The sequence below is a fragment of the Mesoplodon densirostris genome, chromosome X, assembly GCF_025265405.1.
Source record: "Mesoplodon densirostris isolate mMesDen1 chromosome X, mMesDen1 primary haplotype, whole genome shotgun sequence".
Lineage (NCBI taxonomy): Eukaryota > Metazoa > Chordata > Mammalia > Artiodactyla > Ziphiidae > Mesoplodon > Mesoplodon densirostris.
In genome coordinates this window covers 130,046,525-130,061,409 of record NC_082681.1, presented here as the reverse complement: position 1 = coordinate 130,061,409, position 14,885 = coordinate 130,046,525, and positions in this window count along the sequence as shown.

Below are 14,885 nucleotides of genomic sequence, written 5' to 3'. Positions count from 1 at the left end.
CCTTTGACATGTGGTGTTCAGGAGGGGCTGGAGGCGGCGTGGGAGTTCCTTAAGGAAAAACCAGTAAGACAAATATCACACGACCCACCTAACTGCAGTTGAATAAGTGGATGTTTCACTTGCCTGGAATTTGTCTGTTCTCGGCACGTTTAATAATGAGTCACGCTATGCATTTGCAAGGCGCCCAGGGCCCAGGGCCACGTGATGACTTTCTGTGCCTAAGTCCCTCGTCTTTGTTCAGACAGGCCGCTAATGCATCCCACAAAGCTGACCTAATGCTACTTCAGTGGGTCTCTTTTTCTTCGGCGGCTCAGCTTAAACGTGATATTTAGGAAGTCGATTGTCAGGCACGCAAATCGAGAGAAAAATATGCCACATTAAATCATGATGGTTTAATAAGGCTTTACTCATCGGCAAAAGACTTCTGGTTCTCTCCTTAGTTGAGGCAAGACAAAAAGCGGAACCTGCCACAGAGAAGGAGTCTAGCACTTTCACTGGCGTTCCACCTTTGTGGAAGCATTTAGTGAAATAGGACCCAATCTGCATATTGTGGCTGTCATTATTCTACCTGAAAATATAAGCGACTAGGTATCCTACTTTAGTCATGAACTTATTAGGTGAGGATCGCTACCATTATGATTCAACTTGAGGGGAAACAGCAAACATTTCTAGGAATATAATGGCACCAAACATTCAGGAATGCTTCCTGGTACCTCAAGAATTTCTTTTCAGAGCAAAAGAAATCTTGAAACTTTCATCTGTTACTAAAAATAGAAATTAATAAAATACATATTCATTTTCCTTCAAATCCAATTGGTTTTCTTCTGTAGTCTATAGAAAAGGAAGCACATGTAAGAAGACATATACTTAAATGACACCCTTTTCAATCAGACATGGAATCGTGCCAAAAAAAAGTCTAGAATTAAAGAATTGCAGTGTTGAAATTCTCCAGATCATCTATACAGTGATGACTTTGCCTGCCACAGAACTATTAATTTGGTATTTGTCAGGGCTGTAAAACTTTATATCGTTATGTAGTAACTTACTCTCATGGAAGTATACTAATTAGGGTGACATGCAACAATAACATACAACCAGTTGCTTTCCATGGGCTGATGGGTGCCTACCACAATCGTGCCTTTGCTTAAGAAGACTGAAAGCAATTTCACATGAAGAAACTGGTTTCATTCTTCAATTAACAATTGAAATCAGTGCTTAGTTGTCCAAGATTAAATACAAAATACATTACAGGCACCGAAAGCATTTTTTTTTTTTTTTTTTTTTTTTGCGGTACGCGGGCCTCTCACTGTTGTGGCCTCTCCCGTTGTGGGGCACAGGCTCCGGACGTGCAGGCTCAGCGGCCATGGCTCACGGGCCCAGCCACTCCACGGCATGTGGGATCTTCCCGGACTGGGGCACGAACCCGTGTCCCCTGCATCGGCAGGCGGACTCTCAACCACTGCGCCACCAGGGAAGCCCAACACCGAAAGCATTTTTAATCCTTTGTCCTTAACTACAGATACTCCTTTGTTTAACTTTTGGTTTGTTTTGTTAGATAAAGAAAAAGACTTAAAGGAGAAAGACAGAGATTTAAAAAATAAAACAGAGGGAACAGCATGAAAGCAACTATACAATGTTGGTAAAATGTGGGAGAATAGAAACCATGTGGAAGTATGTATTGTGGAATAAAGTTTAAAAAAAAAAACTTCAGAAATCTTCTTTGAAAAGACAGTAACAGAGGAAAACACTGATGAAAAATTAGCAAGTGCCTGTAGGAAAGCCTTGCCCAGTTCTTTTTTACTTAAAAGAAAGAGATCAAGATGAAGAGTTTAAAAATAGAGAGAAAAGCAAAACAGTAGAGTTTTTGTCTTCCTCAGTTCCTCCTCTTTACTGTCATTAATCAACTACTCCAGCAGCTGACCACCAGGGAACTGTGCTGAGTGAGGACAATTCAAAGCAATGGAAGCCAAATCTGTCCTTACAGGTGGCCCCATTGGGATTTGGACCCAGAGTGAAATGAGGATAATGATCTCAGAGCAGCCTCTGGTGGCTGAATGTCAAAAGCTCAAGAAGTCAGAGGCCACCTTACTGGTGTTCTTGAGATTTTGTGCAAATGGAAGCTGCTAACTAAACAACTTCAAGGCAGTAACCCAGAATTGACTCGGTGGAAATTGAAATTAATTCACTAGTCTCAAAGACTCTTACAGATGATGGGGAGATTAGATGCTGACAAACTGGGCTATTCTGACAAGAGGTAGAGTTTTCCTTATGTTTGTTTGCTCATCAACTAAATTAGGAGCTTGGCATTTACATACACACACTACTATATGCAAAACAGATAACCAACAAGGACCCACTGTAGAGCACAGGGAAATCTACTCACTATTGTATAATAACCTATATGGTTAAGGAATGTGAAAAAGAATAGATACATGTGTATGTGTAACTGACTCACTTTGCTGTACACCTGAAACTAACACAACATTGTAAATCAACTATACTCCAATAAAATTTAAAAAATAAAGTGTTAAATACAAAATTACCTCCAACTTTCCTAGTATTTCAAATAAAGGATGGACCAGCAGTGACTGACACTCGAAATTTTAATTTTAATTTTAAGCGACGGACGTTTAAGCAATCCAGATATTTTCAATTCTTAAAAAGCTCTGTGTCTGTAGGAGGGAGGGAGGGAGTGAGTGTGTGTGTGCAGAGATCTGTCCATTAGAAGCATTTGGGTGCATTTTCTTGTCACAGCTGGAAAACATCTGCTTAGGACAGAGGCTCATAAATTCCATCTGGTAGGTTCCCATTGAGCTATCTCATCTGGGATGTTTCCAAGGGCCCCTTTTCAAAATCTTGAACCTTACAATGTCACCTGTGTCAACTGTCATGTCCCAAAGAGTGTTGCCATCTGTGGCATCCTGTTTCTGAGCACATCACATTGACACAGCAGGTTAGAAGGTTTTGCTCAAAAAGAGATGTTTTATGTTCTCAAAAAAGGCTTGAAGGTTTCCAACAGAGCTAAGGTGAATATTCAAGCACATATTTTAAAACTGGTTTCAATAGGGGTCAGCTTTACTTACTGTTAGCAATAAACCAGCAGTTTCCCAGCGCTGCTAGAAGCCATGGAATTCTCGTAAGACTACGTCAACCTGACAAAAACCCATGGTAAATTCTGTGCGTACAGTGTTGAAACTATAAAGCCCACTTATTGCTCATTCCCAAATAAGTATCCCAGTTCAAATATCACCCTTTGAATGACCTGGGCTTGCCAAAACCGGGTAAGATGGTTCTTTGGATACAAGTTCACCATCTTTTTAAGTCTGCTGGCTTTCCAAATAAAGTCTCTATTCCTTGCCCCACAACCCCCAAAGAATGATCTGGGCTCCTAATTAGTGCCCCCAAATTAGACAGCATCTGTTTAAAAGTACACGGAATTAACAGTAATGTACCAATGTTAATTTCTTAGTCCCGATTAATGTACCATGGCGATGTAAGATGTTAACATTAGGGGAAGCTAAAGACTTCCTTGGTGGTCCAGTGGTTGACACTCCGTGTTCCCAAAGCAGCGGGCCTGGGTTTGATCCCTGGTTAGGGAACTAGATCCCGCATGCATGTCGCAACTAAGAGCCTGCGTGCTGCAATTAAGAGTCTGCATGCTGCAACCTAAAAAACAAAACAGAAAAGATCCTGCATGCCCCAGTGAAAATCTGCATGTGGCAACAAAGATCCCATGTGCCGCAACTAAGATCCAGCACAGCCTAATAAATAAATAAATATTTTTTTTAAATTAGAGGAATCTGGGTGAAGGGTATGTAGGAACTCTCTACGCTATCTTTGCAACTTTTCTGTAAATTTTAAAATGTTCTGAAATCAAAAGTTTATTCTTTAGAAAGTACAGAAATTAATATGGGCGAATCCACTGAGGGGAAGTGGTAAAGGATGGTCAAAATTCTCTCACAGGAAAAAGGATTACTAATAGGCAATCATTTATTGTTGTCTGTTATGTACCGGGCACTAAACTATATGCCTTAACATTAAGTCGTTAAAATGGGGCCCTTTAAGCACACTGATAAAGGAATACTTTTGCCTACTCTGATTAACAAAAGAACCAGTTCTTAAGGAAAAAATCCCAGACACGCGATGTTTAGCTTTCAGGAGGAGAACCTTCCTTTATCCTTCCTCTCTGTAATCTCCCTGTTTCCTCCTTCCCTGGGGTTTTAGGCCCACTTCAAACCCTATCTTTATTCCTTCCCTCCATGACATTTCTTTGCTATTACTCATATGCTATTACTCAATTGTACGGAATAACTGAACGTCCAATTATTTCAATAGTCAAATGTTTGAATTTAGAGACAATAAAAACCAATACTCAAATATTTAAACCGGGAGATCTCTAATACATATTATTTTCCATATGAGAAAGCAAGGATGTGGTCGACGTGTTAACCCTAGTTAGAGCCAACCTCAGTCTGGTCACGAGGCCCCATTGTGAATTCTCTGGACTTGATGAGTTCCTTTTCAGCATTTGTCGAGTAACCTAATTAGTACCTCAGCTATTCTTAGCTCCAGAACAGGGTCCGAAGTTCCCATGACAGTCACACAGCACAATTTTCAAGCGTGACACAAAAACAATATTCCCTTCCATACTCAGAAAGTGAAAGATGCACAGATGACAAGCATCAACAGTAGATCTCCAAAGCCCAGTTTCCTTTTAGACCTCTCTTGACTTCCTTGTAATTCCACTGAGACTGTCTGTATCACTCTTTTTTTTTTTTTTTTTGCGGCACGCGGGCCTCTCACTGTTGTGGCCTCTCCCGTTGCGGAGCACAGGCTCCGGACGCGCAGGCTCAGCGGCCATGGCTCATGGGCCCAGCCGCTCCACAGCACATGGGATCCTCCCGGACCAGGGCACGAACCCGTGTCCCCTGCTTTGGCAGGCGGACTCTCAACCACTGCGCCACCAGGGAAGCCTTGTATCACTCATTTAACTATTGATTCTATTCTAGCTTGCATTAGCTTCTCTATTATTATCGTTATTGAAGGCAGACATCTCTTTTGAACTTCTTCCCAGACTTTATGGGCACGACTACATGGCACCCTGCTCTCAGGCTTTTTAACCATAGCAAGTACGGAGGTGAGGCAGTGCCATGTGGCTGAAAGCCCCAGGGAACAGGTAGTCAGGAACGCTGTCTCCAATTCTTTCTGCCACCAGCAAGCTTTGGGCATCCCAGGGCAACCTGGTTCACTTCTCAGGGCCTCCAAGTCCTCAGGGGAGCAGCGAGGGGTTGGACTTGACTCAGATAAACCACTAGGGTTTACTGAGCACCGTACTGGACGCCTCTTGGGCACCATGTCATTCCTCTCATGGCCCCCTCTTCCTCCAGCCCCTGCCATGGTGACCATTTCTACATGCGCTTCAACCAGTTTCCCTTGTGTGTAACAGATGGTGTCTTGCCTCTGGGTGTACCAAGGGCCTCTCGATTCCTGCCTGAGGGCTTTTCTGACTGGGCATGGGACTCCTGTATCTCAGCTCTTCTGGATGCACAGATGGAAGGACAGGGAGGCAACTCTCACAGGGCCACACAAGACTGTTGGGGCACAGGAGCCTCTTGTCCCACAGATGAGTTCTGAGACGCACTTGATAAGCTCCTCAAAACACTCCCTGGGATAAATCTCCTTTGCCCATGGGAGAAGCGAACTTGATAATGCCCTTGGCCCAGCCTTCCCGCCATCTCTGTGACTCCCTGGCCGCACAGTGCTGCCCCCTGAGACCACTTCCCATACAGACTTCCTGCAAGTAGACTGTGCTTCAGGATCCGCTCTGGGGGGTATCTAGGCTAAGACAACAGCCTACTCTACATCAGACACTGTCATCCTTTTCTGCTCTAAATTTGGATGGTTCTGCAATTACTTGCTGGAAGATTTCAGTTCTGCCCAGTGGTTCTTATAATGAGAACAGGCTGGGAAGAGGCTGAGTGGCCAGGATAACTGAAAATTACTTCCAGCTTTTTGCCTGACTTCGAGAGGCCACCGGGCATAAGGTTCTGGTACAGTCCCAGGGTGTATTTGGCTACATCACGTGGTGACCTAATATAAGTGGAAAGGAAATATAACAGAGAGTAATTTAAACAGAAATAGGTTAATGAGAAAGACCCAGAAACGGCTCCTCTTTCTTCCAGTCCCTGATGTTAAGCAAAATGTTAAAGGAAGGACATTTCCACCTGCATTTCTGCTCAAAACGGAAGTTTTTAAGTTCAGGAGAAAATTTTCTAAAAAAACACATTTTTGAAGTTGCCAGAAAATTAGACAAGTATGTCATCTCTCCCTTTAGAACAGAACGAATGGACATTAACCCTTGTTGCAAGGGGAGGGAGAGTATTTTTGGTAAATCAAGTTTGGAAAATAAGTTAAGCAGGCTCTCTCTTTTCTAGATGGCACGTTTTCTCTGAACCTTGAAAATAATATATATTGTGATTCTTTGAGAGGGAGACTCAGAAAGCATCACTTCCCCAATTTATTTTTCCACAGGTCATTTTCCAGGACAAGAAGCTGTGGAATAGGCTTAGAGAAATGAAAAGAAGGCTGTCTTTTTTGGCATGACTTGAATGTCTTCATTGGACGATGTAATAGGTAAATACTTGAGGCTTCTTCTCTCACTATGATCTTGATATAATACTACTAGATAAGATGTACAAATGACCTGGGCTTTGTCTGGTGAATTAGGCTTTATACAGCATTGCCTCACCTCACCTGCACCCTTCAATCTAAACAACAATCCGGGAGGTAGGCAAAACAGGGATCCTTACTATTTAGTAGAGGACATCAATGTTCAGCATTTGCCTACGTTTACTTTTTTTTATTATTTTTTAAATTTTTGGCTGCGATGGGTCTTCGTTGCTGTGCGCGGGCTTTCTCTTATTTCAACTTCAAGTGGCGAATTAAACTGTAGAAGTGTTGGCGTAAAAAAGTGCTACTGATTGGAACCATGATGGCGGAGCAGAAGGACATGCTCTCACTCCCTCTTGCGAGAACACCAGAATCACAATTAGCTGCTGGACAATCACTGACAGGAAGACACTGGAACTCACCAGAAAACATACCCCACATCCAAAGAAAAAGGAGAAGCCACAGTGAGACCGTAGGAGGGGTGCAATCACAGTAAAATCAAATCCCATAACTGCTGGGTGGGTGACTCACAGACTGGAGAACACTTAAAACACAGAAGTCCACCCACTGGAGTGAAGGTTCTGAGACCCACGTCAGGATACCCAACCTGGGGGTCCGGCAACAGGAGGAGGAATTCCCAGAGAATCAGACTTTGAAGGCTACTGGGATTTGATTGCAGGACTTTGACAGGACTGGGGGAAACAGAGACTTCACTCTTGGAGGGCACACACAAAGTACTGTGCGCATCGCAACCCAGGGGAAGGAGCAGTGACCCCAGGGGACACTGAACCTGACCTACCTGCTAGTGTTGGAGGGTCTCCTGCAGAGGTAGGGGGAGGCTGTGGCTCACCGTGGGGACAAGGACATGGGCAGCAGAAGTTCTGGGAAGTACTCCTTGGCGTGAGCCCTCCCAGAGTCTGTCATTAGCACCACCAAAGAGCCAGGTAGGCTCCAGTGTTGGGTCACCTCAGGCCAAACAACCAACAGGGAGGGAACTCAGCCCCATCCATCAGCAGTCAAGCAGATTAAAGTTTTACTGAGCTCTGCCCACCACAGCAACAGTCAGCTCTACCCACCACCAGTCCCTCCCATCAGGAAACTTCCATAAGCCTCTAAGATAGCCTCACCACCAGAGGGCAGACAGCAGAAGCAAGAAGAACTACAATCCTGCAGCCTGTGGAACAAAAACCACATTCACAGAAAGACAGACAAGATGAAAAGGCAGAGGGCTATGTACCAGAGGAAGGAACAAGATAAAACCCCAGAAAAACAACTAAATGAAGTGGAGAGTGGCAACCTTCCAGAAAAAGAATTCAGAATAATGATAGTGAAGATGATCCAGGACCCCGAAAAAGAACGGAGGCAAAGATCGAGAAAATGCAAGAAATGTTTAACAAAGACCTAGAAGAATTAAAGAACAAACAAACAGAGATGAACAGTATAATAACTGAAATGAAAACTACACTAGAAGGAATCATTAGCAGAATAACTGAGGCAGAAGAACGGATAAGTGACCTGGAAGACAGAATGGTGGAATTCACTGCTGCAGAACAGAATAAAGAAAAAAGAATGAAAAGAAATGAAGACCGCCTAAGAGACCTCTGGGACAACATTAAACGCAATAACATTCACATTAGAGGGGTCCTACAAGGAGAAGAGAGAGAGAAAGGACCAGAGAAAAATATTTGAAGAGATGAGAGTTGAAAACTTCCCTAACATGGGAAAGGAAGTAGCCACCCAAGTCCAGGAAGCGCAGAGAGTCCCATACAGGATAAACCCAAGGAGAAACACACCGAGACACATAGTAATCAAATTGGCAAAAGTTAAAGACAAAGAAAAATTATTAAAAGCAGCAAGGGAAAAATGACAAATAACATACAAGGGAACTCCCATAAGGTTAGCAGCTGATTTCTCAGCAGAAACTCTACAAGCCAGAAGGGAGTGGCATGATATACTTAAAGTGATGAAAGGGAAGAACCTACAACCAAGATTACTCTACCCGGCAAGGATCTCATTCAGATTCGATGGAGAAATCAAAAGCTTTACAGACAAGCAAAAGCTAAGAGAATTCAGCATCACCAAACCAGCTCTATAACAAATGCTAAAGGAACTTCTCTAAGTGGGTGACACAAGAGAAAAAAAGGACCTACAAAAACAAATGTAAAACAATTTAAGAAAATGGTAACAGGAACATACATATCGATAATTACCCTAAACATGAATGGATTAAATGCTCCAACCAAAAGACACAGGTTTGCTGAATGGATACAGAAACAAGACCCATATATATGCTGTCTACAAGAGACCCACTTCAGACCTAGGGACACATACAGACTGAAAGTGAGAGGATGGAAAAAGATATTCCATGCAAATGGCAATCAAAAGAAAGCTGGAGTAGCAATACTCATATCAGATAAAATAGACTTTAAAATAAAGACTGTTACAAGAGACAAGGAAGGACACTACATAATGATCAAGGGATCAATCCAAGAAGAAGATATAACAATTATAAATATATATGCACCCAACACAGGAGCACCTCGATACATAAGGCAACTGCTAACAGCTATAAAAGAGGAAATCGACAGTAACACAGTAATAGTGGGGGACTATAACAGCTCACTTTCACCAATGGACAGATCATCCAAAGTGAAAATAAATAAGGAAACAGAAGCTTTAAATGACACAATAGACCAGATAGATTTAATTGATATTTATAGGACATTCCATCCAAAAATAGCAGATTATACTTTCTTCTCAAGTGTGCACGGAACATTCTCCAGGATAGATCACATCTTGGGTCACAAATCAAGCCTCAGTAAATTTCAGAAAATCGAAATCATATCAAGCATCTTTTCTGACCACAATGCTATGAGATTAGAAATGAATTACAGGGAGAAAAATGTAAAAAACACAAACACATATAGGCAAAACAATACGTTACTAAATAACCAAGAGATCACTGAAGAAATCAAAGAGGAAATCAAAAAATACCTGGAGACAAATGACAATGAAAACATGACAATCCAAAACCTATGGGAAGCAGCAAAAGCAGTTCTAAGAGGGAAGCTTGTAGTGATACAATCCTACCTCAAGAAACAAGAAAAATCTCAAATAAACAATCTAACGTTACACCTAAAGGAACTAGAGAAAGAAGAACAAACAAAACCCAAAGTTAGCAGAAGGAAAGAAATCATAAAGATCAGAGCAGAAATAAATGAAATAGAAACAAAGAAAACAATAGCAAAGATCAATAAAACTAAAAGCTGGTTCTTTGAGAAGATAAAAATTGATAAACCATTAGCCAGACTCATCAAGAAAAAGAGGGAGAGGACTCAACTCAATAAAATTAGAAATGAAACAGGAGAAGCTACAACAGACACCGCAGAAATACAAAGCATCCTAAGAGACTACTACAAGCAAGTCTATGCCAATAAAATGGACAACCTGGAAGAAATGGACAAATTCTTAGAAAGGTATAAGCTTCCAAGACTGAACCAGGAAAAAACAGAAAATATGAACAGACCAATCACAAGCAATGGAATTGAAACTGTGATTAAAAATCTTCCAACAAACAAAAGTCCAGGACCAATTGGCTTCACAGGTGAATTCTATCAAACATTTAGAGAAGAGCTAACACCCACCTTTCTCAAACTCTTCCAAAAAATTGCAGAGGAAGGAACACTCCCATACTCATTCTATGAGGCCACCATTACCCTGATACCAAAACCAGACAAAGATACTACAAAAAAAGAAAATTACAGACCAATATCACTGATGAATATAGATGAAAAAATCCTCAACAAAATACTAGCAAACAGAATCCAACAACACATTAAAAGGATCATACACCATGATCAAGTGGGATTTATCCCAGGGATGCAAGGATACTTCAATATATGGAAATCAATCAATGTGATACACCATATTAACAAACTGAAGAAGAAAAACCATATGATCATCTCAATAGATGCAGAAAAAGCTTTTGACAAAATTCAACACCCATTTATGATAAAAACTCTCCAGAAAGTGGGCATAGAGGGAACCTTCCTCAACATAATAAAGGCCATATACGACAAACTCACAGCAAACATCATTCTCAATGGTGAAAACTGAAAGCATTTCCTCTAAGATCAGGAACAAGACAAGTCTGTCCACTCTCGCCACTATTATTCAACATAGTTTTGGAAGTCCTAGCCACAGCAATCGGAGAAGAAAAAGAAATAAAAGGAATACAAAACGGAAAAGAAGAAGTAAAACTGTCACTGTTTGCAGATGACATGATACTATACATAGAGAATCCTAAAGATGCCACCAGAAAACTACTAGAGCTACTCAATGAATTTGGTAAAGTTGCAGGATACAAAATTAATGCACAGAAATCTCTTGCATTCCTATACACTAGTGATGAAAAATCTAAAAGAGAAATTAAGGAAACACTCCCATTTACTACTGCAACAAAAAGAATAAAATACCTAGGAATGAACCTACCTAGGGAGACAAAAGACCTGTATGCAGAAAACTATAAGACACTGATGAAAGAAATTAAAGATGATACCAACAGATGGAGAGATATACCATGTTCTTGGATTGGAAGAAGCAATATTGTGAAAATGACTATACTACCCAAAGCAATCTACAGATTCAATGCAATCCCTATCAAATTACCAATGGCACTTTTTACGGAACTAGAACAAAAAATCTTAAAATTTGTATGGCGACACAAAAGACCCCGAATAGCCAAAGCAGTCTAGAGGGAAAAAAACGGAGCTGGAGGAATCAGACTCCCTGACTTCAGACTATACTATAAAGCTACAGTAATCAAGACAATATGGTACTGGCACAAAAACAGAAACATAGATCAATGGAACGAGTTAGAAAGCCCAGATATAAACCCACGCACCTATGGTCAACTAATCTATGACAAAGGAGGCAAGGATATAAAACGGAGAAAAGACAGTCTCTTCAATGAGTGGTTCTGGGAAAACTGGACAACTACATGTAAAAGAATGAAATTAGAACACTCCCTAACACCATACACAAAAATAAACTCAAAATGGATTAGAGACCTAAATGTAAGACTGGACACTATAAAACTCTTAGAGGAAAATATAGGAAGAACAGTCTTTGACATAAATCACAGCAAGATCTTTTTTGATCCACCTCCTAGAGTAATGGAAATAAAACAAAAATAAACAATGGGACCTAATGAAACTTCAGAGCTTTTGTACAGCAAAGGAAACCATAAACAAGACGAAAAGACAACCCTCAGAATGGGAGAAAATATTTGCAAATGAATCAATGGACAAAGGATTAAGCTCCAAAATATATAAACAGCTCATGCAGCTCAATTATTACAAAAACAAACAACCCAATCCAAAAATGGGCAGAAGACCTAAATAGACATTTCTCCAAAGAAGACATACAGATGGCCAAGAAGCACATGAAAAGCTGCTCAACATCACTAATTATTAGAGAAATGCAAATCAAAACTACAATGAGGTATCACCTCACACCAGTTAGACTGGGCATCATCAGAAAATCTACAAACAACAAATGCTGGAGAGGGTGTGGAGAAAAGGGAACCCTCTTGCATTGTTGGTGGGAATGTAAATTGATACAGCCACTATGGAGAACAGTATGGAGGTTCCTTAAAAAACTAAAAATAGAATTACCATATGATCCAGCAATCCCACTACTGGGCATATACCCAGAGAAAACCATAACTCAAAAAGACACATGCATCCCAATGTTCATTGCAGCACTATTTACAATAGCCAGGTCATGGAAGCAACCTAAATGCCCACTGACAGACGAATGGATAAAGAAGATGTGGTACATATATATGATGGAGTATTACTCAGCCATAAAAAGGAACGAAATTGAGTCATTTGTAGAGACATGGATGGATCTAGAGACTGTCATACAGAGTGAAGTAAGTCTGAAAGAGAAAAACAAATATCGTATATTAACACATATAGGTGGAACCTAGAAAAATGGTACAGATGAACCGGTTTGCAGGGAAGAAATTGAAACACAGATGTAGAGAACAAACGTATGGACACCAAGGGGGGAAAGTGGCGGGGGTGTGGGGATGGTGGTGTGATGAATTGGGCGATTGGGATTGACATGGATACACTGATGTGTATAAAATGGATGACTAATAAGAACCTACTGTATAAAAAAATAAATAAATTTAAACAAAAGATAAGTAAGTACTAGGGAGGTAATATACAAACGAGTAATATAATTAACACTGTTGTATGTTATATATGAAAGGTGTTAAGAGAGTAAATCCTAAGAGTTCTCATTACAAGGAAAACATTTTTTCTTTTTTTTTTTTTTACTTTAGATGATGGGATGTTCACTAAAATTACTTTGGCAATAATTCCATGGTGTATGTAAGTCAAGTAATTATGCTGCATAACTTAAACTTAAAACTCGTATGTCAATTATATTTCAATAAATCTAGAAGGAAAAAAATTAAGTGATAACAAAAATTAAAACAAAAAAAGTGCTACTTTTTTTTTAGAAAACCTTAAACCCAAAAGGTAACAGATGATAAACTGGAAATGGATGAATCAAAGGCATTTAGTACCCATGTTACCAAAAAGAAACAGGTTATAACTTGGGGGGGAGGGGTGGTTGTAGGCTTAAGAGGCATCTGATTCCATGTGTCCAAAGCATGTAGTGAACCTCAGCAGAACAATCCTGTCCCTTTGTGTAGGTAACTATGGAAACTACAGTCAGTGCCATTCAAATGTGGTCCTGGATGAAATCACTGAGCAGCAGAATGGTCTTATGTGCAGGTAAAAGAGAAGTGGAATTATCACAAATGACTCAGCCATGTTCTTCATTCCTCATTTTAGGGATCTCCTCCAGTTGTCAAAAGTTACTTTTCCTTTCATCTTGTACACATCATTGTGTGCCTCTCATCTTTCTGAGAAAGTATTGAACAAAATTCCTCAGTAATCTCCAGCCACAGGTTCTAACTATTCCAGTTATGTTTTATTTTTACCTTCACCTCTGGCAGAAAAATATGAGACTCCACTGCCATTAGCATTTCTAAGATTTCATACAGGTACTTATGAGCAGCATAAAAAAAGATTTCTCTGAAGCTTTCCCTCTATTGTATATTTGAGCATATGCTTTTGTAGCTATGCTTTTGTTACAATGCCTCAATGACCATGTAACTTTGGGTAAGTCCCAAAACTGCTTCAGTTTTTTCATGTACCTCTAGGCGTTAAGGTAAGAATTAAATACAACCAATCATTAAGTAGGGTACAAACATGAAGTCTACTATTCTTTTCTTTTTTACGTTAAGTGTAGTTGATTTAAAATATTGTGTTAGTTTCAGGTATTCAGCAAAGTGATTCAGATCTATCTATCTATCTATCTATCTATCTATCTATCTATCTCTATATCTATTCTTTTTCAGATTCTTTTCCCATATAGGTTATTACAAAATATTGAGTAGAGTTCCCTGTGCTATACAGTAGGTCCTTATTGTTTACATATTTTATATATAGTAGTGTGTATATGTTAACCCCAAATTCCTAATTTATCCCTCCCCTCTACTATTCTTGAATATAGGACATTGTGCTACCCACTGGAGATTCAAAGCTCAATAAGAGGCTCTTTTCCCTTGACAAGTTGAAAACCAAAACCCAAAAAACAAGTAAGCAAGTACAATGTATCATAATATTGTGATCAATAGTCTATTGACTATTAAGCAATGATATGTACATTGGCCATATATTAAACTGGCCATCAGAAAATTCACTTTTAGTCCTACCTCTACCCTTATCTAGCTGTGTAAGCTGGAAAAACCAGTTAACCTGTTTGGGACTCAGTTTATCCATCTGTAAAGTAAGGGATGAATTAAATAATTTCCTAAGTCCTTTGATTCAAACCCATGCTCGAGCATTTCTCATTTTATCTCTCATTTCTAATACTTATTAGAGGCAAGACTGTATCAGGAAGACACTTGTGGTTGACCGTCCTATAGCCATTGCCCCTTAATCTTGGCTAACAGCACCCTCCCCCAAGGTTTGTCAGGTCTGGGGCAGCAATATATTCAGGGAGGTGTGCTCTCCTCAACTCCACGTGATGATGTGGAACTGTCAAAGCCACAAAAAGGGGGGATGTGTGAAGAGTAACTCTACTTCCTGCCTTTGGATATGGCGGAGTGAGGAGGTGATGCCTGGAGCTAGGGC